The sequence below is a fragment of the Opisthocomus hoazin genome, chromosome 2, assembly GCF_030867145.1.
Source record: "Opisthocomus hoazin isolate bOpiHoa1 chromosome 2, bOpiHoa1.hap1, whole genome shotgun sequence".
NCBI lineage: Eukaryota > Metazoa > Chordata > Aves > Opisthocomiformes > Opisthocomidae > Opisthocomus > Opisthocomus hoazin.
In genome coordinates, this window is record NC_134415.1 from 89,250,249 (window position 1) to 89,271,718 (window position 21,470).

Genomic DNA, 21,470 nt, shown 5'->3' on the forward strand with positions numbered 1-21,470 from the left:
CTTGAACACCTCATAAAGAAAAATTACCTCAGAGGATGTATGGAGTGAGTTCGTCTTTCCATTGAGTTGTCTTTGTCAGCAGGGATAAATGATGGGTTGTACACTACTAGTTAACAGCTTTGACTGGTACCTTTCCTTCAGTGATTTCTCCCATGGAAATCACTGTGGATCGGAAGGTCAAGCAAGGCTTCCAGCTGCAATGCTGTATTTCGGTCGGTGAGACCTATCTCTGAAAAACTCTCCAGCTGGTTCTTTCCCCTGCCTTGTAGCTGTGTTGCACACACAAGGCAGCGCCACATAAAGTGGGTACGAGGATTTCAGTATGTGATAACCAAAATGGTCTGATTTGAACTTTTCTTGCTAAAGGTCTCATAAAACTTGGCATGATTTTCTTCGTTACCTTAGTTATCTTGCTGGCTTGAGGCAGCTCAAAAACATCCAGAGAATCCTATGGACATTTATACAAATACCATACAAAGAGTGATTTTCACCGTGTGATAGATAAGCCTCTGGAGCCCTTCACCTGCGCATTGGCATTTAGCTTGAATTTTTAAGTTCATTTGTTTGGAAGCATTTCACTACAGTAAAAGTTGGATGACGTTGTCTCAGCCAGAAGTAGAGATTTGATTTGAGAGCACGGGAATATATTTGTTAGAAATGAAATGCTTCTGGCTTTGGTAAAGGTTTGATCTGAGTAGGCACAAGTCAAGCAAGAAATCAGATGGATTTATTTAACGAAAAGTGGCTATGAGAAGTTGGGGAAGAAAAGAATCCTGTTTCATTGCATTGCATGTTTAGCTTCTGTGCTAATGCTATAGATAATGCTGGCATTGATTGTTCCACACCGTGCAGTAGATGTAATGCTAAGGAAGTCGCAAAAAATATATAAATGTATGCAGTTAGAAAAAGCCTCAAACTATGAAGCAAAGGGGTGGGATGCCCTTGTGCATGTGTTTTAGTACGTTTGTGTGCAGGGGACAGGCAGTTCCTAGTCTCCCTCCTGAGGGGCCCTTCCATTTCCTTCTTGATGGAACCACGAAGGGGAACACGGATTCTGGCTGGCTTTCAAGGGATTGAACTCTTCATAGGGCCACCAAGTTCCTTCTGCGTGAAAGGGCTGGAGGCACCAGGTGTGCTCCAGAGAGGCATGAACAACGACCCGGTGCCTTTTCCCACCGTTCCGTGCTTACAGAGCTGTCGCTTCCCGTTGCTCCCTCTCCTGCACCAGGGAAGGAGGGTCAGGACAGGAACGGCTTCTTTAGGGCCTAGGCTTCACTGAGCAAAGCTTGCTCTGCAATGTTGTTGCAGGCTGACATCCTTTCAGTTCAAGGCAGTTTGAGCATCTCAGTCCCTTCTTGAGGTTTAAGAACTGGAACCATTTTTGAACACACACACATACACACACCCCTCCAATGGAAAGCTGCAAGGTTTCCCCCCACCCCCAAATGCTTGCAGTAGGTCCTGCCAGGATGTCCAGATAAGCTCCTTCCCTGTTTGCTGGTGGGCGGCAGACCTCAGTGTAACAGATATGACACGGTGACCTTTGCAGTGACGTGAAGACAGGCGTAGAGCAGAGACGGGGACAGCTGCCCACGATGTAGTTAGTCACTGGTGCCACTTGCCCTGGGAGAGGAGAGAGGAAAGGTGAGGAGAAGTCCTGTTAAAACCCCAGCAGCTCTGAAGCATTTGGATCGGTGTCCTGTCCTCACTAGTTGGAAGAGTGGTGCCCAGGGAATAAGAAAGCTGCAGTCCTCCTTTTTTGAAATATCTAGCCAGGGGAATTTGTTTCACACAATCTGCATCCCAGTGCATGTTCAATAAATACATCCAATATATATATTTACCCTTTTGGTTGCATGCGTGCATCGTCAGGAGAGCAGGACAGCTTCGTATATTCCCTTTTGCTTTTGAAATTCTGGTGAGGGCTTGCTGGGGCAAATGTCATTGTTATGGCTTTCTTCCAATGCCCTGCAAATAGCAGCGGGAGGGAGCGCAGCTGCGTGGTCAGCCAAGACTCTGCCATCTGCCCCGTGCCGAAACCTGAAGGGCAGAGCAGAGAGGTGTGGTGCAGGGACACCGCAGGAGATCCTCGGTCTGCGTTTCCCCAAAGGTGAACCTTCCTGCGCTGGCCCTGCGTTGGTTGGAGCAGGCACAGGGTGACGCAAGGGACTTGGCAAGCAAGGCTTTTCTGCTTGTGGGTGGTTTCTTCATGCTCACAGGTTGCATCCATCAGGAAAAAACTTCTCACAAATAAACAGATACTTTTTCCTCAAAAAAAAAAAACCCAAACAAACAGAAAACCTCAAGTCCCACTCTTTTCCTAATAGTACTCTTTGCTGGGTGGGCTTTTTCCATCCCAAATTAAGAACTCGAGTTGTTGAAGTTCCCTGTGTTTCCTTCTGTACAGCAAAGAAGAAGTGAAAACGCACGGGAAACATTGTGTTTGGGCAGTTGAGATAACTTGCAGTAAAACTTAAGATGTTACTAGTTTTCCTCCAAGGTGGAGGAAAATTAGTGTTACCTTTCTGGGTAGTTATACTGCTGCAGTTTTTGACTTAGTAGTCGAATCATCTTTATTTCAACCTCACTGGGTCTTGGACTGAATCCAGTGAAATAATGCATTTCATGTGATGCACTGAAAATATTTATAAATTTTTGTTACTTTAAGGAAGGGAGGTAGGAGTTGCCACTTGAGTGCTTTTCTAAATGTACAGCAAGCTAAGCTAATTAAGCGTGGATATCTCTCCAGTCAGCAGCACAAGGTAATGTCCATTCCGTCGTAAATGTCCTTTGCTTCCGTTAGATCTGTCAGAGAGTAACATGCGTCATTTGTCAGAGTAACGTCTGAAATGAAGAAGAAATTCCTTACAGGGTGTGTGAGGTGTGAGCAAGTGAAGAGTCTGTATGAAATTTCATCCCCCTTTAATGTTTTGTGCGAGCTCTTTTTGGTTGGTGTTACGTGGTTTGAGTTTTGTAGAGAAGTTACATGGATCACTTGCACTGATGCAGGCATGGGGCAGGTGGATTGGTTCTGCAAAGGTGCAACACTGCCTCTCTTCAGGACCTGGGAACCACTCAAAGCCTCTCTTCTTTGTACAGGTATTAAGGGGGGGGAAAAAAAGAAAATTAATTCCTTGTATTGCCAAATTAGTTTCCTGAGTGAATTTCCTCTGCATTCTTGCACGGTGGGTGCTCCGAGAGGTGAAGGAGCTTAGGGAGAGGTACTGAACCACTGCAAGTCCAGGTCATTGGTGTACAACATAAAGCGGTGGCTTTTAGGTGCTTCCCATGAAGCCCAGTCGTCAGGCACTGGGAGTGCTCGTTTCGCAGTACTGTGCTCTGCTGCCCTCGACTATTGCTAGCGTTTCAATTTCTGCCTGGGGTCGGGCCCAGCCTGACTCCCTTTCTCCTCTCCTGCACCAGCAGTCTTCTTGTCCTGACCATCAACAACGCTGGAGGGGAAACCAGCCAGCCGCTTGGTTTGGTTGCTGATGACAGTCCCTAGCTTACGTGGGCGTCTCTGCAGAAGTGCAGAGCAACTTAAACCTCAGAAGTCAAGAGGAATGAAGGTAGCTTGAAGTTGTTGACATCTCAACCAAATGAATGCCTTGGTTATCTCCTCCTGGTTTGGTTCTCTCCATCCTTGGCTGTGTTTCTTTACCTTGATACAGGCTTGTGTGGGGCTAATGTTTTAAGCTAGCATCACCACCAAAACGTTGCTCATTTCAGCTGAAACCACATTTGTGTCCATTACAGATTCGAGGGTTGTAGACTAGACAGATTATTTATCCCGGCCTGAGGAAGAATAGGAGGAGTTAAAATTTAAGAGCTGCCGCGGGCATGAGTGCTGACTAACGCTTACTATCTTGAGTTACACGGAAATCAATTTGGACCTTGCCTGATGAATGCCACTGCTTTTTTTTTTTCTCCATAGAGAGCTACACAGAAGAATCGAGAAATGAATGCGTTCACTTAAGATAACATTGTGTGACAGCTGAGAACAATTAAAACTCTTACTTGCATCTATATTTTTTTGTCCTTCCTTTCCGCAGTAGGACGGTGGTGTCTGCAGCTCTGAGTAGTTAATACAGGGTATTTGTCACTGGCCTGATGTTATCTAGAACACGTATCGTGCAAGGTTATTTATTTTACAGCCTTTTCTCCTAGTTTTGCACAACACACAGATCTGGGTATATGGGAAAGGATTTTTTTTTTTTCTAGAGTCTTTTTGGCAATAAACACACGCCTAACTGTAAGAGAAAAAACTTTCACAACCGAGCTTGTTTTGTGAAGCCCAAACATTTGTGAAGCTTACAAACCCTCAAACTTTGCATAATGTGCCCATCCCTGCTCTCAAACATGAGGTGGCAGAAGAGGGAAGTGTTACTTTTTTTAACCAACAACTTATGACTGTGTCAACACATGACAATTTGTCAAAGCTTGCTGTAGCCGTGCTGTAAATTAATTTTTAGCATCAGTTGTGAGTGGTAAACACTTTGTGCGGTGTGAACAGCTTTTAGTACAGTGTGAGTTGTCAGCAGCTTGTGAGCTACCCTAAAAGAAAAAGAAAAGCGGAGGGAAGGATAAAAGCTCATTTACTAGTACAAAATGGATCTGAGTCTGCAAAAATGCTACCTGTGGTGGTATTTTTTTTGTCTCCTCTGTACCAGTTAGCTGAACCTTGAGAATTTGGTTTTTCCATTAGTAATAATCACCTGCAAAGTTGGGAAATCGCAGCTCTCTCCCATGCACCAAATAGTGCCTGACAGCAAACAGGTTTCTCGGGCTTGTGGCTAGATCTTTACTCTTGGGTTTTGCCTTTGCTTGCTTTAAAAGCATAATGTGTCCCACAAACGCGAGCGTGCTCCGTTGTCGTGAAGTCTTGCATGAACAGCAGAAAAATGCATGGAAAAACAAGATGGCAGCCCAAAGAGAATCATAGAATCATAGTAAGTTTTGGGTCGGAAGGGACCCCTAGAGGTCATCTAGTCCAACCCCCCGCAGCGAGCAGGGACACCACTAACTAGATCAGGTTGCTCAGAGCCCTGTCCAACCTGGTCTTGAATGTTTCCAGGGATGGGGCCTCCTCTACCTCTCTGGGCAACCCGTTCCAGTGCTTCACAACCCTCATGGTAAAGAATTTCTTCCTTATATCCAGCCTAAACCTACCCTGTTTTAGTTTAAAACCATTACCCCTCATCCTGTCACTGCTGTCTCTACTAAAAAGATTGTCCCCTTCTTTCCTATAGGCTCCCTTTAAGTACTGAAAGGCTGCAATCAGGTCTCCCCGCAGCCTTCTCTTCTCCAGGCTGAACAAGCCCAACTCTCTCAGCCTGTCCTCATAGGAGAGGTGCTCCAGCCCTCGGATCATTTTTGTAGCCCTCCTTTGGACCCGCTCCAACAGGTCCATGTCCTTCTTGTGCTGAGGGCTCCAGAGCTGAACGCAGTACTCCAGGTGAGGTCTCACCAGAGCAGAGTAGAGGGGCAGAATCACCTCTCTCGACCTGCTGGCCAGGCTTTTCTTGATGCAGCTCAGGACATGGTTGGCCCTCTGGGCTGCCAGCGCACATTGCCGGCTCATGTCCAGCCTTTCGTCTATCGGTACCCCCAAGTCCCTCTCAGCAGAGCTGCTCTCGATCCTTTCATCCCCCAGCCTGTATTGATAGCGGGGATTACCCCAACCCAGGTGTAGGACCTTGCACTTGGCCTTGTTGAACCTCATGAGGTTCACACAGGCCCACCTCTCCAGCTTGTCCAGAAATGATGAGGGCTGAGCTCTCTCTCTTCCTCGCCTCTCCCCGTGCTGTTTCTCTTTGCCTGTCCCAGCTTCTGTGGTGGAGCTGGTAGCGATGGTTCATACAATAGGAGTAGATGTGATGGAAGAAAATTATTTGGTATGAAAAAGCTGCAGAATATGTATTATAGAAAATAACTTCTCAGATACAAACCTATTTTAACCTGTCGCTTTGGCAGAACAAGCAGTAATAACCTCCCAACCTAACAATGACTGTTAACTTGAACATTAATTCGCTCCGTCGTAGAATTGCTAACATGTCTACAACTTAAAAGTGAACACCCACTCAAAAGAGAGAAAAAAGAACTTGGTGCCTGGAATTCCTGGCCCTACTCAAATCACCTACATTTTTTTGGCGCTAACACCAGTATTTCATCTTGAGTTTCCTGCGAATGCTGGAAGTAGAACTAGATGAGAAAAACAGCTGCACGTGTGTGTTTGCTGCTTTGATGGGGCTTTTTTCTCAAGCGCAGTCGCTCTCAGCTTCAGCAGCCTGGGTAGGCTTTGACTGCGCCTTGGAGCTTGTTCCTGTAAGTGGGCAGCAAATATGAAGCTTGGCATGAGAACTTGACTGAGTACTACTAAAGCTAGTTTTAACCTGGTTATGGTTTTAAAAAGAAAGATGACTTTATCTGTGTATTTGCTCACAAAGTATTTTGGTTTTATTTCCTTTTCTAGATATAACTGTTGGTGCTGCTTGTATGAAAGAGCTGAGCCACGCCATCCAGTAAATTGTCTAGAGCAGCAGTTGGCTTGCTTGGAAATCGCTTCCAGGACTGTGTTGTAAGTAAGCATTTTTGCAAAGGCAGCATGAAACGGTTTCTTCAGTTCTGGGGTATTTTTTTAGTTGCTTGATTGTTCCTTATAATTTCATAGTTCAACTTCTATGACAGTAGCAATGCGTGTGGGCCCATGAGCACTCCCTTGTCTAAACCTCTTCCAAGGCTCTTTGCTGACTTGCTCTAAAACTTGCTGGTGCAGTACCTTAACACTTCTGAGAACAGGCAGCAACATATAATCCTGGAAAGAAATTTGGCAAAATACGTATTGATTTATTTTGCTGTTTGCTGTGTGGCATAGATGGTTTCTGAGTCTGCATTTTTATGCTTCAGCATTTTAGCTGTGCCGATGTAGCCCTGCTAGGGCAGATGCTTTCTGGAGATGTTCCAGGAGCATAGACTGTGATCTGCCTAACTCAGTCTGAAATACTCCATGGATAGCTGCCCGAACTGATCAGAAAAGGGCACTGGTTTGTCTCCTCTGACGTGCTGTGGGTGTGGCTAGGGAACCTCCGTAGGTTGTGAATGGTGTTGAATTTGGTCAGCTACATCTGTGTCTGTGAGGAGTATGTGTCAATGAAGAAGACCCCATTTCAGGTTGAAAGCCAATTACACGGAATATGGCGTTGAGAACATGTTTGCACTTAAAGCAAATAACATCATCCTAGAAAACTTCAAGATGTACACCAAGAAAACCTCATCATGCCATTTATACAGTTCCTTTTGAAAGCATAATCCATTTGGGGACGTTTGTGACCTAAAATCTTATAAGTATTTTATTTCTTTTTATATTGCCTTCATTTTTCTGCTGCTGCTGATGCAGATTATGGGAAGCACGATATGAGACGTATTTATGACTTAAGTGCATTTCCTTTGAAATCGCCTCCAATAATGCGGTCGCTTTAGAGAGCAAGAGTGGGAGGGTTAGTGACCTAGGGCTCAAATCACCTAAAGTTAAGCACGTTATACCGGCTGCTCACACCATTCAGCACCTTGCAAAATATTCCCTGCAGGTTAGATTTCTTGTACGTAAACTAGTTTGGTTTTTTTTTTAATTATATTTGCTAATCCCAGGACTGACTCCTTTATACCCAGTGGTAAAGCAGTTGAGTCAGTCTTTTGGAACAGGTTTCTTGTTTGTGGATTTTTGTTCTGTGGTGAACTGACACACCTGGGTCACTCTGCAGGTGAGGTTGTGCCAGGCAAAAATGCTTGTCTCACGTCTGCCAGGAGTTACCTGCCGGATGCGCTGGCTGCCATTTCATCCTTGCCCTGCACCCACCGGACCTGTAGGGTGCTCAGCACAACTCCACATGGGTGGATGTGCATGAGATGAAAAAAGGACACACTTACTGTCAGTGGTGGGACACCTCAGCTGTGGCAGGTGGGCAGAGAAAGAGTGAGGGAGTTTCTTGGGGGACATTAGGACTCAGAAAGTTCTAAGTGCTGAGAAAATTAAAATTTCTAATTAGAAAAATTAGGAATTTAGAACAAGACAAAATGTTTGTTATCAACATCCTGCCTGGAAATGGTCTGTCTGCTTCTGGAACTTAAGTCCTGACCCAGCCGCTGTTGCTTCCAGTGCGGGAGGCAGGAGCCCGGCACCTCCGGGGTGAACAAGCGCTTCTGGTTCCTTCCTGCACGGGGCTGCAGCACTTGCCAGCAAGAAGCCCTGCTGCGACCCAGCCCCAGGCTGGCACCCCTGCAAGGTTGTCCGTAAGCCTTGTGGCTGTTTCGAGAGGAGCTTTTTGCTCTGCTGCCCTTAGTGCTGGATTTTCATTCATTTTATGTCATGGTGTTTGAATCACTGCAGCACCAGCAGCTGGAGCTGTGCATTTATTTCATTAACCCTGAGGCAGTCGCTACTTGTTTGGTAGAGCGGGTTCATACCTAGTGTTATGGGGTGCATGTTGCTGAGATAATCTCAGTTATACCAGTTCCTGGAAGGATTCACTATTCTAGCGTGGCTTTCTGCCTCATGTCCTTCCAATTTAACTGTATTAGTCTGTTTAATGGTGCCAGAAGGCCACGTATTGGCTCTCTGTGGAACCTCAAACGTTAGATACATGCTTTTAGTTAAATAAATGTTAATTCTCATTAGTGAATAGTTTTTCCCAACTATGAAGTAGTACCAGACACTGAATTTTTCAATCAGTAATTGTTTTTCCAGCTGTCGAGTGAGACCAAGTATTCAGTATTTTTAAAGGGTTATTTTTGCAGCTGCTTGGCTGCTTTAAGAGTGAAAGTCATGCCATTTTGTAGGGCTTGACAGCCTTGGACACACAGTGGGCACAAAGTTACGGAAAGCCTGTGGTGGAAATGGAATGATGACAATCTTCTGGTGCACCTTGGTTAGCTGTGGATAGTTTGGGCTGCATCCAGATAAGCTGAAAACAGCATATTGGGCACTTTTGAAAGTTTGTGGCTTTGCAGCTTTTTCTCACAAAAATCTGAAGTCTCTTTCTTTCTCATTGTGCTAGTTATTACACAGGTGGAAATTAGCTATTTTTTCCCCTCTCAAGTTCTTGTGACTTTCTGTAAGGGATTCAGCCAGTGTGAATTATTTCATGAAATAACAGTTTGACTTGTTGGACCTCCTTGCAAATAATATAACACCACAGAATTTTGTCTTAGAAATACATATTGTGTGCCTTTCACTGAAAGATCTGAAGACTTTTTCAATTATCAATTAAACCACAGATCGTGACGGTTAAGGAAGAGATACTGTTCTCACCCATCATGAAGACTACCCTGTCTGTGAGTGCATTGCTCACATTTGCCCGGTGATTCATTAGCCGAGCCAGCAGAACAATCTAGGCAGTCTGATGCGCTGGCTTACTGGTAGCTTTTCTTCAGCCGATTGCTCATTTCGACATGATACATAGCAGCACCGGAGCATTTACTGAAGAACTTACCCTTTTTGTGTATCTCCTTCCTCTGGTTTTCCCACCAGATCTGCTCCACTGCCTCACAGCGCCGCTGTTTGCATAAGCAGTTGCTGTAATTCTTTGAAGCTGTGAATAAGACGTCTCCTTCTAAATATTGCTGGTGTGTTTTGGTGAAGCCGTAGTTGTGACCACAGAATGCACAAAGGATGCTTAACAGTGAGAGCTGGAGAGAAGCTGGTGTTGGTAGGGGAGGAGACCAAATAGTGAAGGTTAAATTCTGTTTGATGTTCGGTTATGTTGGTTGTTTAAGCCAAAACGATAAAGAAGCAGAATTAAAAGCTTCTGCAAAGCAGAAGTGTGAGTGAAATGAAACGTAGTGGCTAGACAAATGAAAAAAACACATTCATGAAAAAGCCCACCAAACTTAAATTTCAAAGCCCTGGTAGAAGAGGTGATCTGTCGGCCACCCAGCTTGGACTGGGCACCCAACTGGAACTCATGGTCTGGGTTCAGTTCCCTGCCCCGGTCACAGGTTTCCTGTGCGTTCTTGAGCAACCTCCTTCATTTGCCCCATGACCGACTTCCGCATTTGTGCAGCAGAGATCATCCTCCTCCCTTCCATCATGACGGTGAAGCCGATTGATGCTGCCCAAAGACATGGATGTTGCAGCGGGGAGAACCGGCCCAGGTTCTAGAGCGAGAGGGGTGCGTTTCCTCGCAGGGGATGATCACCTATGCTGCTTGCAGTTTCAGTGTTCAAGAGCAGAGGAGGTGATTTCCAGGTCTAGAAAGGGTTGGGTTTTTTCTTTCCAAATCTTTCAGGCCTATTTCTCCTGGGGTTTGGCTGCCCCAGTGCAGCCACAGGCATTTGGAGTATTCCCTGTCTCTTGCCTTTCTCCTCACGCTCTGTCTCCTCACAGCTTGTAGTCATTCCTGTCTGCTCAACACGCACGACCCACACAAACCCAGCGGGATCAGAAATGCATCTGTCATCTCCCAAGTTACGCCGAGATCTCTTGATATTTAAATACAGTTGTGCTTTGGAAAGACACCAAGGAACGCTTGAGTCTGGCCAGGAGGTGACCCCAGCAGTGGAGGAAGGCAGTGTAAGGGAGCGGGCCATCCACTCCCGGCCTCCTGGCAAGGTGTGCGCCGGCACAGGGCTGCTGAACCTGCTGAGGGTGTCCCGGTAGCCTGGCACCTTCAGCCCCTCTGCTCCTCCACTCAGCCCCCGGTAGGCAAAGATTCATTTAAGAGATTCTGGTATGAATTCACCCGATGCCGATGCTAATTCTGAGTAAGGAGTCAGAAATGAGAAGTCACATGCCTTTTGATGTGTCCTTCTATCTCCTGTGGGCTGGTAGTTAAACTTTTCTCACCCTTTAGAGGAATTTTTCTCTGGGAAGAGAATGTGGAGCCCCATACACTCTCACTCTTTTTCTCCTCCAAGCATTAGTAATGCCACTGATGAGAACTTGAAAGTACAGACGGGTTCATATTCAGACCAGAGCCACATTTTGTTTTCTGTTTGATTCTGCTACAACAGCTCTTACTGTTTCCTGTCCTCCCACCTTCTTGCTGCCTTCCCTTTTTTTGGCCTTGCTTTCTCAAACTTTCCTTTGACTTGACCCTCAGCTTTCTCTGAGCTACCAGCGTTAGCAGGAGATCCTCCTCTCTGGGACCTGCATAGTCCTCCTCCCATCCCTGCCATGTTTCAGTCCTCCTTCCGTGGCCACAGAAACGCTTCTCCAGCCTTGCTTTGAGATCCATACTCACCTGGACCTCTTTCTGTGAACAGTTCTCTCTATGCTTATCCTTCTGTGAGAAGTTTCTTCTCCATCATGACTCGTGTGTGGTGGGATACAGAAGTGGCACAAGGTGCTCTTCCCTCCCAAGTCCTCCCTCCTCTACTTGTTCCTCACTCCTGAATGGCAGCCAGCCTTTGTCTTGGGCAGGTTGGCTTTTCTTCAGTGATTCTCTCATCAAGTTACTTTCCTACTTACTTTTCCCAACCGTTTGACTGCACCCAGCTTTCCCTCTCTCCTCATTCGTGAAACGGTTTGGTTTGGTTTGGTTCTGGTTTCTCATTCAGACCCCCGTTGATGGCAGCACGAGTAGCCTAAATTCTGAGCCCAGGTGCCAAATGAGGGTCAGACTGGAGGTCCGCCAGCCCTGCCTCTGACTGTGGCCAGAAGTGGACATCTGTGGAGAGTGCATGAGAAGGCAGCAGGCAGGCAGGGGTAATGCTGGGCACTGGGGGATGTTCTGGAAAGGCTGTGACTTAGAACCCACCAGAGACAGAGGGTGCATAAGCCTCGGTGGACCTGGGAGCAGCCGCGTTGAGTTTGGTGTAGTTAATCCCATTTTAGATAAATAAAGAACCAGCATCTTGCTTGGAGAGGCACAATGCAGCTCTGGGTTGGCTGCTGCATCTAATCAAAACCTCTAAGTATGAGGATTTCCAATTACAGGAAGAGTGATGTCTTGTTCCTTCTGAGGCTGGTTAGCTGAGAGTCCCTCGCCATGAGAAAACGCGGTCAGTTACAGATGCGGTGCTGCTGACACTGGATGTCTCCGCTCTACCTGCCATGCTTATCCCTTTCCCCAACTGGTAAACCTGGGAATTTGATCTGCTTACAGCTCCGAGGGACTGCTGCCTGAAAATATGGCAACCGCTTAGCTGCCCATTGCTGTTTCAACTCTGCACTCAAGCTACAAGTAACGAGTTAATGAACCAATTTAGCTTTATACCGAAGAAGTGATTTTCTTCCTGCAAATCAGGAAGCCGGCTATTTAATGCAGTGTAATTGACTTCAGCTGTAAGATTCAATATACTTATCTAGGATTACAGTTCAATAAAATCTGATTGCAGCGAGAGCAGCAGGAATTGTAGAAACACCCAGGGATTGTTTTCCGCCTTTCCTGTGGATAAGCTACGCTGGATGTCTTCTGGTCCTTATCGTTTGAGTTACGCTGCTGCTTGACCTGCGCGTTGGCAGGAGCAGCTTGAGGTGGCAGCGTTTGGCGCGGGGAGGTGAAGCCAAGCAGCTGAGATGATGGGTAGCCTCCTTCAGTCAGTTTTACATGAGTGACTCGTTCATTTCAGCGTGCCCTGCTGGTATCGGACTGGGGGAACGGGAAGTAAGCTGTGTCTGGTTTCATTATGATGGTGATGATAATAGGATCCACAGGCTAGATGAGATTAAAAGCCCTATAACATTGCAGGCCAAATCGTGCACAGAGAACAAAATCTGAAATCAGTTCAGTGCCCAAACATCCTTTTTACTTGCCTCACCCAGTGTAGAGATAAATACGGGAAAACAAATATTTATTCAGTATTTCCTCTCACTGTTTACCAATTAGGAAGCTTTGTTAAGCCAATTTCTACACAGAAACTTTTGCTGGCCATCATGCATTTGCTTTTATAGCTATGTCCGTAATTGTGGAGAGCCTTTTTGCCCAAGTATTCGTTAATGAGTTTTTCATCAGCCACCCTGAACAAATGGGAAAGCGTTAGATTTAATTTTTCGCTTGCAGAGCTTCAGGGAGAAGTACAGACTTTGTCAGTGGGACGAGGACGATGGCACAGGTAATAAATAACATGGGATGATGCCTGGACAGTGTGACAAGTGTCCTTGTCACATGCTGAGACACAAACTTTGTTACTCTTTCTTCCTAGAGATACATCCCAGACCATAACCCTTCTACCAAATGTGAGCTTATGTCATTAGAAGTGCTTACCTACCGCCATGCTTATTTTCGCCGTTATTTCTTCCAAGTATTAATTACCCTGTTGCAAGCAGGAAAGGAGGAATACACTTTCAGACCAAACTAATAGATTTGGCTGGTTCTGGCACACTGACTTCATAAGCAGTAAAATATATAACATTGCTTGGTTACGGCACTTGCTGTACTACTCATTCTCTGTGCAACTGCTTGTTTTTTACGTAATTTTAGACAAATTCCAGGACTACAAAGAATAATAAAACATGGTAATCAAGGCAGAATCAGGCAGGTTTTGTGGTATTAGTGAAAAACAAAAGAAAAACCCTCCAAAACCCATGAGAATTGGAAGGAGAGGCTCTTTCAAGTGGCAAAGTTAATCTATAATTACTGGGTGCAGAGAACATTTTTCTTACAGGAATGAGTGGTGAGCATGAATCGTGCCGGAGATCCTGAAGCTGACATAGCCCACATTTAAGAGCAGAGAAGGGAGCTTGCTGAGAAAATCATTCTTTGGTCTGGTTATGGAGTTGGCTGTGATCCTGGCCAAAGGCATGCTGGTTCTTACTACTGCTTTGGGTGGTGGTTAACTGGGATGGTGACAATACTGATATTAACTTCTGTTTTCAGATAGCATGAAACTGAAGAAGAAATTCTTGTAGTTTTCTGTTTGAGTTGAGCTGTTAGGGAGAGCTAGACAAAGATGTAAAATGCAGTCTTTCCTATTTTAGTTACCTTTCTTTATGAGGTGGTGGACCCTGTTTTGCTTTGTTTCTCATGCCTTAATTTTTTTCATCATGACATTCAGGAGTGTGTGCAAAATGAACTAAGAAGCAGCCATGGCAGATACAATTCAAATTTTGCCCACTTAGCTTGCATCAAAACAGTAATGTGTATTTGTACACGTCCTGCTGGTATGCAGCACCAGACGGCAAATGGTTTGTTAGTATTGGCAATGCTCTCATGAAGCCAAACACGATTCTTTTGCTTGCTGGCTTCGAAGTTCAGAGTGCTTTTAATTCACATTGAATTTTCCTCCACTTCCAGTGTCTTAGTATTGCCACCCTTGTGCCTTGGAAAAATAAAACTTCAAAAAGTTTATATAAGTCGCGGTCGAAAGCATGTGGTATCCTAGGTCAAGTAGATGAAATCAGTGCTAACTGAGTGTGGTCTCTTCTCAGATCTGGCCAAAATAGTGTGACTCCTCACATTTTGGGAGTGTGCCTGTCCGTTTCTCTCTAAAACAGCTGAAGTAAGGAGAAGTGTAAATATGAGATTCCCAAAAAATGGGAGGTTGATGATACTGATTTCTGTGCTGAATATAGCTACAGCTGTATGCTTCTGGACATTGTTTCTAAATCACAATTGAGATCGCAGCTTGTTTAGTATTGTCACAGATTTGTTTCATAAAAGTAGCTCTGCGGTGACTTCTTATTTGAAAAGAGCTGTGCGAATCGCTTGCATTAAGGTGTTTTATCATTGAAGAGCAAGACTTCATCTAAGTCCACTTCTGCCCCATTCAAAGGAGACAGAGTACAATGTTTTCCAGATACTTCTAAGTGTTAGCTTCATGTCTAGCCACCCACACAGTTAGGGAAATAAAATCTGCTGTCATCTCCAGGCAGTAAATAGTTTTCTTTTCCTTTTTCATGCCATTTGTTCCAGCATTCCTTCTCGTCCACAGCTGTGGATTTGGTCTGTCTTCTGGTTTTAAAATCTGCCATTGTATTACTCTCAGTACTTGGTATCCTCCATCTTCTCCAAAGTATATCAAGGTTCTCCTCCGTTCTCCATGTCTTGTTATTAAGAATTAGTCGCATGCTGTGTAATCCATGAGTTACTGATACCAGCCAAGAGTTGTGCCTCCAGCAGCACAGCTGATGTACCCCAGCTGCTGGTGGGTGCTCAGTCTGCAACACCAGGCTGGAGTCACTGCCAGGCAAAACACAAAAATCAGGCATCACGTCAGCTCCACAGTACTGGCGGTTTCAGTCCACCGACAAAGGCTAAGATAGGCATAGCCAGTAATTTCTCACCCGTCCAGGGACATACTTCTAATAAGAGCATGCATCCACTGTTAAATGTTTCAAATGATGTCCCCATAATCTAGAAATTGTTGTCCCATTTAACAGGGCTCTGTGTTCAGTCCCAGCCTTGACACCTGGGTGGTACCCACTGAGCCTGATCCTCCTGCCCCAGTAATCTCCTCTCCATTTTCATGCTAATGGGGTAACCTCTTGAACCTCTTTCTTGTTCAAGTCTCATACCTAGTTCTTCCTTTGGTGTTTTTTTTGTGTTGTTTTAATGTTTTTGCTGTTGCAGGGCAGATTCCCTGGCAGAAAACCAACAGTACCTCTCTCTAGCATCACCCTTACCCGTAGTAGCAACCAGCTTGTTTTGTGTCACCTTTTCTTCAGAAGACTTCACTAGAGGCAGTTGCAGTCTCACTTGATCTTTCCTTGTTTAGAAGACATGAAAATAATTAACGAATGGGTTTGGGGAGGTGTGACCCGAGGGATGCAGGCGCTTGGGAGTGTTTGTTTGCTGAAAGCATCAGGAGAGAAATCACTCCATTATCCGCCTGCCGGTGTCGAAAGGTGGGAAATCAACATGCTCTGATGTTTCACTGAACCTTGATTCTTCTCCTATCTGTCTCTTCCTAGAAGGTACTTCATTTTGGAAAAGCACAGAGAGAGGAGAGAAAAGCGGTTCTTCCTAGGAATTCCTGTGGGGGAGAGATCCCTCGGGGGAAGGAGGGAACTCTTCTAGTGATCTTTGCAGCATTTAATCCCAAGAAAATGCAATAAAATCAGTGCTTCTGCTGAGAGTTGGCACCGCATTTTTTCCATAACAAGACCTGTTTTTTGGTTTCTTTGTAGTTCAACTGAGTTGACTGAGGAGAGCGAAATCTGTTTTTGACAGATGTTTCCCGTGATCTGGTGAATATAAACACTCCTGCAAGATGACAAGCGGCTTGTTTACATGGGAAATCTATTTTTTTAAATAATAAAAAAAACCCAAACCAACAAAAAACACACAAACACAAAGCAACATTCGGATCAGTCATTCTGATCAAGGCAGTGTCAATTATTAGGCTGTAAAGGGAACTGATGACTCAACTTAGGCACAGCGCTGCGGCGGTCTCCGATTTTCGGTTTCGTAACAGATTCTTTTCAGGAATGGTTTTCATTCATACCCAGCTTTTAAAGATGTCTCTGGAAGCGTGTGTCATTTTGTGATCTGGATGCAGGAGACCGGCATCAGCCTACGCCAAGTGGTTGTACGGGGTCTGGGAGATGTCCCTGTGCCTTGGTGGGACGCTGGGTGCCTGCTGGGAGAGGGGTCCTCTGATCCATCGCCTGCCCGGACCATACCCTCACGCACCGCCAGTGCTGTCAGTCACCACATTAAATTTATGGAGAAGTTCACATCGATAAAACTGAAAAGCACTTTGGTTCAGAAAGCGAAATGTTTTGATCGGATCCCGTGCTTAGTAATTCCAGCGAGCGCGCTTGTTAAAAGGGGTGAGTCAGAAATGGAAATGTAAAGCATTTCTCTGAACGGTGGCCGGAAATTAGCTCTGAAAACTGAAACAAAGCACAGACCGCAGTTTTATCTATTTACTTAACAATTTTAGATCTGCGAAAATCCCTTGGTCTTTGGGAGACATTTTGATTCCTCTCTTGTAGTGCCGGCACAATCCTTAGGCTGGATGTTCAGCCATGTCAGGACTTTCTGATGTGTCTTAATTTATTGATTTAAAAATGTAAGTTCCCTGTAAGTGGCTTCATCACCTGTGGTGCTGCCTGACTCTGTCACGGCATGTCGTAGAAGTTGGTGGAAGTATTAGGCAGGATGGGATGTTGCGATATTTGAGGTCGTGTAATACTGACGAAGAAATCCAGGGGAACTGAGTGGAGTCACCCAACTGCTTACTGCCCAGTGCATAGGTTGTATATGTATGGCACACAGGGCTACCTGACTGCTTCGCTACCAAATACTCACTGGTTTGGGTCTGGCTGCTCCCAAGCTTAGCATGGAGAGTCCATGGTGCTGACAGCCCCCCCGGTTTGTAAGGACATAGCCCTCTGTCCATGGAGAAAGAGCAAAGGGGGGGTCATCAGGGTTTTTATATCAGTAGAGGTGGTCTTGCTGCAAAAAACTTAAAAATCAGCATATTGGGTGATAGATAGCAGCGTTCTGGTCCTTATTCTGCACCCAAAATGTTACTACTTTCTTCTCTACTGACATCTGAGTACCTGCTGCTCACCCTTGCAAGTGAGTCTGGATGCTTTGGACTTGCTGCATGGCCTTGGACAATGTAGGGACTGTCTTCCTGGCAGCTGTTGTGTGGTCTGAGGCCCACAAGTGTAAACCACGGAGGAGGACAAAGTAATATAAGTGTTTAAGGGACTTGCAGTTCCCATAGCGAGCCTGGTGAGGTGGTGCTCATTTCAAAGAGAAGACAGTCTGGGAGGTTTTTCTTAATTACTGTTTACCTAAATAAATAAATAAATAATGCATATTTATGGCTTTAACTAAAGTAACTGGTGTTGAAATGTTTACCTCTCCTGAGGATAATTATTAAGGGGGAGTGGGGTGCAGCAATTAATAATAAAACATTTAGACGAGATTACAGAATGTTCTGATTGGAGTAGTAAACATTATGCTAGAAATAAAAGTAAATACATGGAGCTGTCTTGAATTAAAAAAAACAGTTGCTGCGCTATCCAAAGAAATGCGCTGAATGGAAACAGTTCGGTTGAAGGGATGCAGTGCTTCGTCTTGGAGCTCTTCAATAGCACACGGAGGTTCCTTCAGCGTAAAGTTACATTTGTTGGTAAGCTCTCCATCAATTGCAGTCCAGAAAAACTGGCACGAATATTGGCATCCACACAGATCACTGTAGCAGCTGTAATACCCACCAGCACCACTCTGAGGCTGGTGCGTGTTGATTCTTAAACCCAGTGACGGAGAGTGTTTCAGCTGTTTATACCAGTAGTAAACAAAACCTTCATTTGTGCAGTGAACCTTCTCCTCCTCCCCCATTTCGTACAGTCCTTTGAATGAAATTCTTTGCTCAGCTGAGAGTTTGAAATTTGGACCTATCCTTTCATGTCTTTTGGCTACGTTTCCTTATCTGGTTAATCAACTCAAAGAGAGCCAGTGATGTGTTCAAAGATTTCTGTGACAGCTGCATACCATTAGGCTGAATGATTAAAAAAAAACCCCATAATTGTAGTTTAGCGCAGTAAATACAGATTGTTCTTTCAGTTTAACATACGGTAGCAAGAGAACTGAGCCTTGGACAAGAGAGCTGCAGCTTAACCCCACGCAGATGAAGCTCGAGGGGATGGTGGAGCTGGTCTGTCCCGTAGCCTTAACCTGCCTCCAGCTCTTTTGGACCAGCAGAGGAGCATCATGGAGCAATGCGGTGTATCTGCCCTTTTGCACTGGGATGGGACGAAAAAGATGGTCAGAAAATAGTCACGAGCACAAAGGCAGCCTGCGGGAGCCGTAGCCTTGGATCTCCTGGTGCAAATGTGGTAGGCTCTTCTTGCTCACCGAGGTGTCTCTCAGCCAGTCTGAGCAGCAAGCTGCTGTTCTCTCCAGGCTATTCTCTGACTGAAGCGTCTGTTGTGGGTGAAGGCTTCCAGACCTCCTCCTCTAGACCAAATCGGTCCCTTCTAAGGTAGCATCAGAAGTGCCGGGGGTGCTTGCCAGCACCTTGCGCGCCCGGCGTGCTGCTGGCACGTGTCCCCTGGATACCCTCTCATCTAGAAACCAAAAAGCGGGTTTCTTTGACTGAAGTGCGGTCTGACTATTAGATGCGGTGGAGTCTTTGCTCACGTCTGTTGCTAGTGGAAGTCTCTGGCTTTGCTCTGAAACGGAGCGAGATGTCGAGGAACGAGCGCTGGTGGTGGGAGCGCCCGGTTAACTGGAGTCCTTTTGAGGCAGCTCTGCAGCTTCTTCTGGCTGATGAATTTCCTCAACCACATTTTCTTTCTCTGCTTCAATGGGTCAACCTTTTCCCTGACCAAACTGCCTGCTGTGCTGGATCTGTGAGTGGTGTCCACCCCAGAAGACAAGGGTGCTAATGGTGGAGACAGGGTGTTGGTCCATCTCCCCTGTAGCAGAGGGGGTGTTTTTTCAAGAGTGGTGCATTTTCCCTATTGAAAAACTCTTTCTGGGTTCGCCAGAATTTCTTCTGTGTAGAAGAAATACCCATCTCCACTTCACCTTTTCATTTGCAGGGGTTTCTGGCAGTGTGAGCCGCACACCTCCCGGTGAGGCCAGTGGCTGTGCGGCAGCCAGAGCCTCATGCCGTGTTTTGCAGGTTGAGAAGGCGCTGCGCACGCGGAGTGCACAGCACAGTAAACCCGGTATCAGCTCTCAACTAATTATCTGTGTATAAAAATTCCCCTGCTCGCCGTTTTGCCGTTAGAGGCTCGCTGGTAAAATTTATGACTCTGGCTAAAATGAAGTACCATTTCCTTTTTCTCAGCATTACTGTGCGCGGCCTCTCTGGCTTTTCTTGTTAAACAGACGTGAGCTCACCCAACAGGGAACGTATTTTCAAAGCTCTTTCCCATCACGATTCTGCCCTTTTCTCTCTGTTGCGACCAGTGAAGATAGCCCACAACACATTTTCAGGTCTTTCGACTTTCCCCTGCTTGGTGTGAGGGTGAAGACGGAGGAGCCGAGAGGCAGCTCCTGCGCGTGAGGTGCAGCCCCGCCGCGGCTCGCGTGGGCCCGTGGTAGACGCGTACCTCCATCGGCGTGGCGTGGGCTTCCTCTTCATAGTTCGATGTACAACTGTTGCAGTCGGCGTTGGTATGAGCTAAAGGATGACTCCTTCGCTTCGTGCTGGGGCGTGGGGGACCAGCTGTACAGCTCGGAGAAGGGCTGTGTTCCTCCTGCCCTCGCGTTGCACGCGCGTGTCCTCATTTCGCAGGCTGGTGAAAATGAGACCACGGGCTGAACTTTCTGAACTGGAAAATGCTTCACTGACTGCACCCTGATCTTGAAATCACCTGAAAATTAGTTTGTCTGACGTTGTAAGACAGTAGGGTGGGGTTTTTTCTCAGAGAAAAAAGGGAGCAGTGTTGAGCTGCTGCCATCTCTCCCAGTTGCAGTTAGACGTAGTTATTTTTGTCTTACAGCTTGGATAAAAACCATTAGAGATGCCAGATAAACCTTCCCAAAAAACCCATTTGTGTTAATACTTAAATATTGTTCATCTTTCGCAGCACTTACTTATCTGTTTCCCACATGCTGAACCTTATGGGGAGTTTTTGTGGTTGACTGTGGCCTGTTCTTTCGTTAACTGTTTTCTCGATTTGCATTTTTTAAAAGAAATCGGCAGTAAAAGTCTGACTGTGATAACCATTCAAAGCGGGAACATCCTTTCGGCAGGCCAGGCATGCATTCTTGTGGTTCACCTGCATTGAGGCAGGAGCCCGCAGCATAAACCCAGTGAGCTGCGTCATTTTGTGCCACCCTGGGAAGCATCCTTACCCGAGAGACCCAGCGCTAGCTGGTCCGGCATCGTCCTCCAAGATGCCGCCTCAAGGACAGCAGTTTCATCCTCGTCACTGAACCAGCTTGTTTTCTCCTGTTTCCACGTGTATTAACCAAAGTCTCTAGTCCTAAAGGAGAAATAAGCCAGACATCTGAATTCTCATCAGATCTGACACAAAGTATCAGGTGTGAGTTTTGCTGTGTATAGGTTTTATGGCACGGGGCATAAATATTCAGCTTGTGTCATTTGGTAATATTATTGTGTGGGGGTCTTTCTCACAGTGTGTATTAACTTTCCTTTTACTCCTAGCCGTTCTTTTAGGAGTCATACCACCAAGACAAAATATTTTTAAGGGTGGCTTTATTTGAAGTCAAATATATTCCAGTGATAAAGTCATTCAGATTTAGCATAAAAAGATTCACAAATTCCTGTGGTGACGCTCTTGAACTACAGTCTCCTGCCTCTCCTAGCCCAGCCTGTTCGATGTGTCACAGAGTCAACTGCCACCAGAGGACAAGAGGGGGTGGAAAATTCCCCCCACGCACATGCCCCAGCTCCTCTGAGGGTTTTCCGTTCAAGCCCAGTTGGTGCTGTGAAGTGTAGCTGGGGAAAATCCAGTTTGCAGACCCTGGAGCACTTCCCTGGGCAGCGCAGGGCAGCAGCAGCTGCCTTCCCCGTCAGTCAGTCAGCGGCGGTTGTGTCGCTGCTTCTCCTGATGACTTCAGTCGTGGTTTCTAGCCAGACCGATTCCTCACGTGGTTTTG

The 21,470-nt window shown here is 45.9% G+C and overlaps 1 protein-coding gene across 3 annotated transcripts in view; it reads left to right on the top strand.

The window, feature by feature from the left end:
* BACH2 (BACH transcriptional regulator 2) overlaps positions 1 to 21,470 on the top strand; it is a 193,742-nt gene that overhangs the window by 81,367 nt on the left and 90,905 nt on the right. For 2 of the 3 annotated variants that reach the window (XM_075414358.1, XM_075414360.1), the window contains one exon: positions 6,473 to 6,577. The gene's annotated coding sequence lies outside the window, so the exon portion shown is untranslated. Of the gene's footprint in view, positions 1 to 6,472; positions 6,582 to 21,470 lie in introns of all 3 variants that reach the window. The other variant, XM_075414359.1, reaches the window with a different exon arrangement.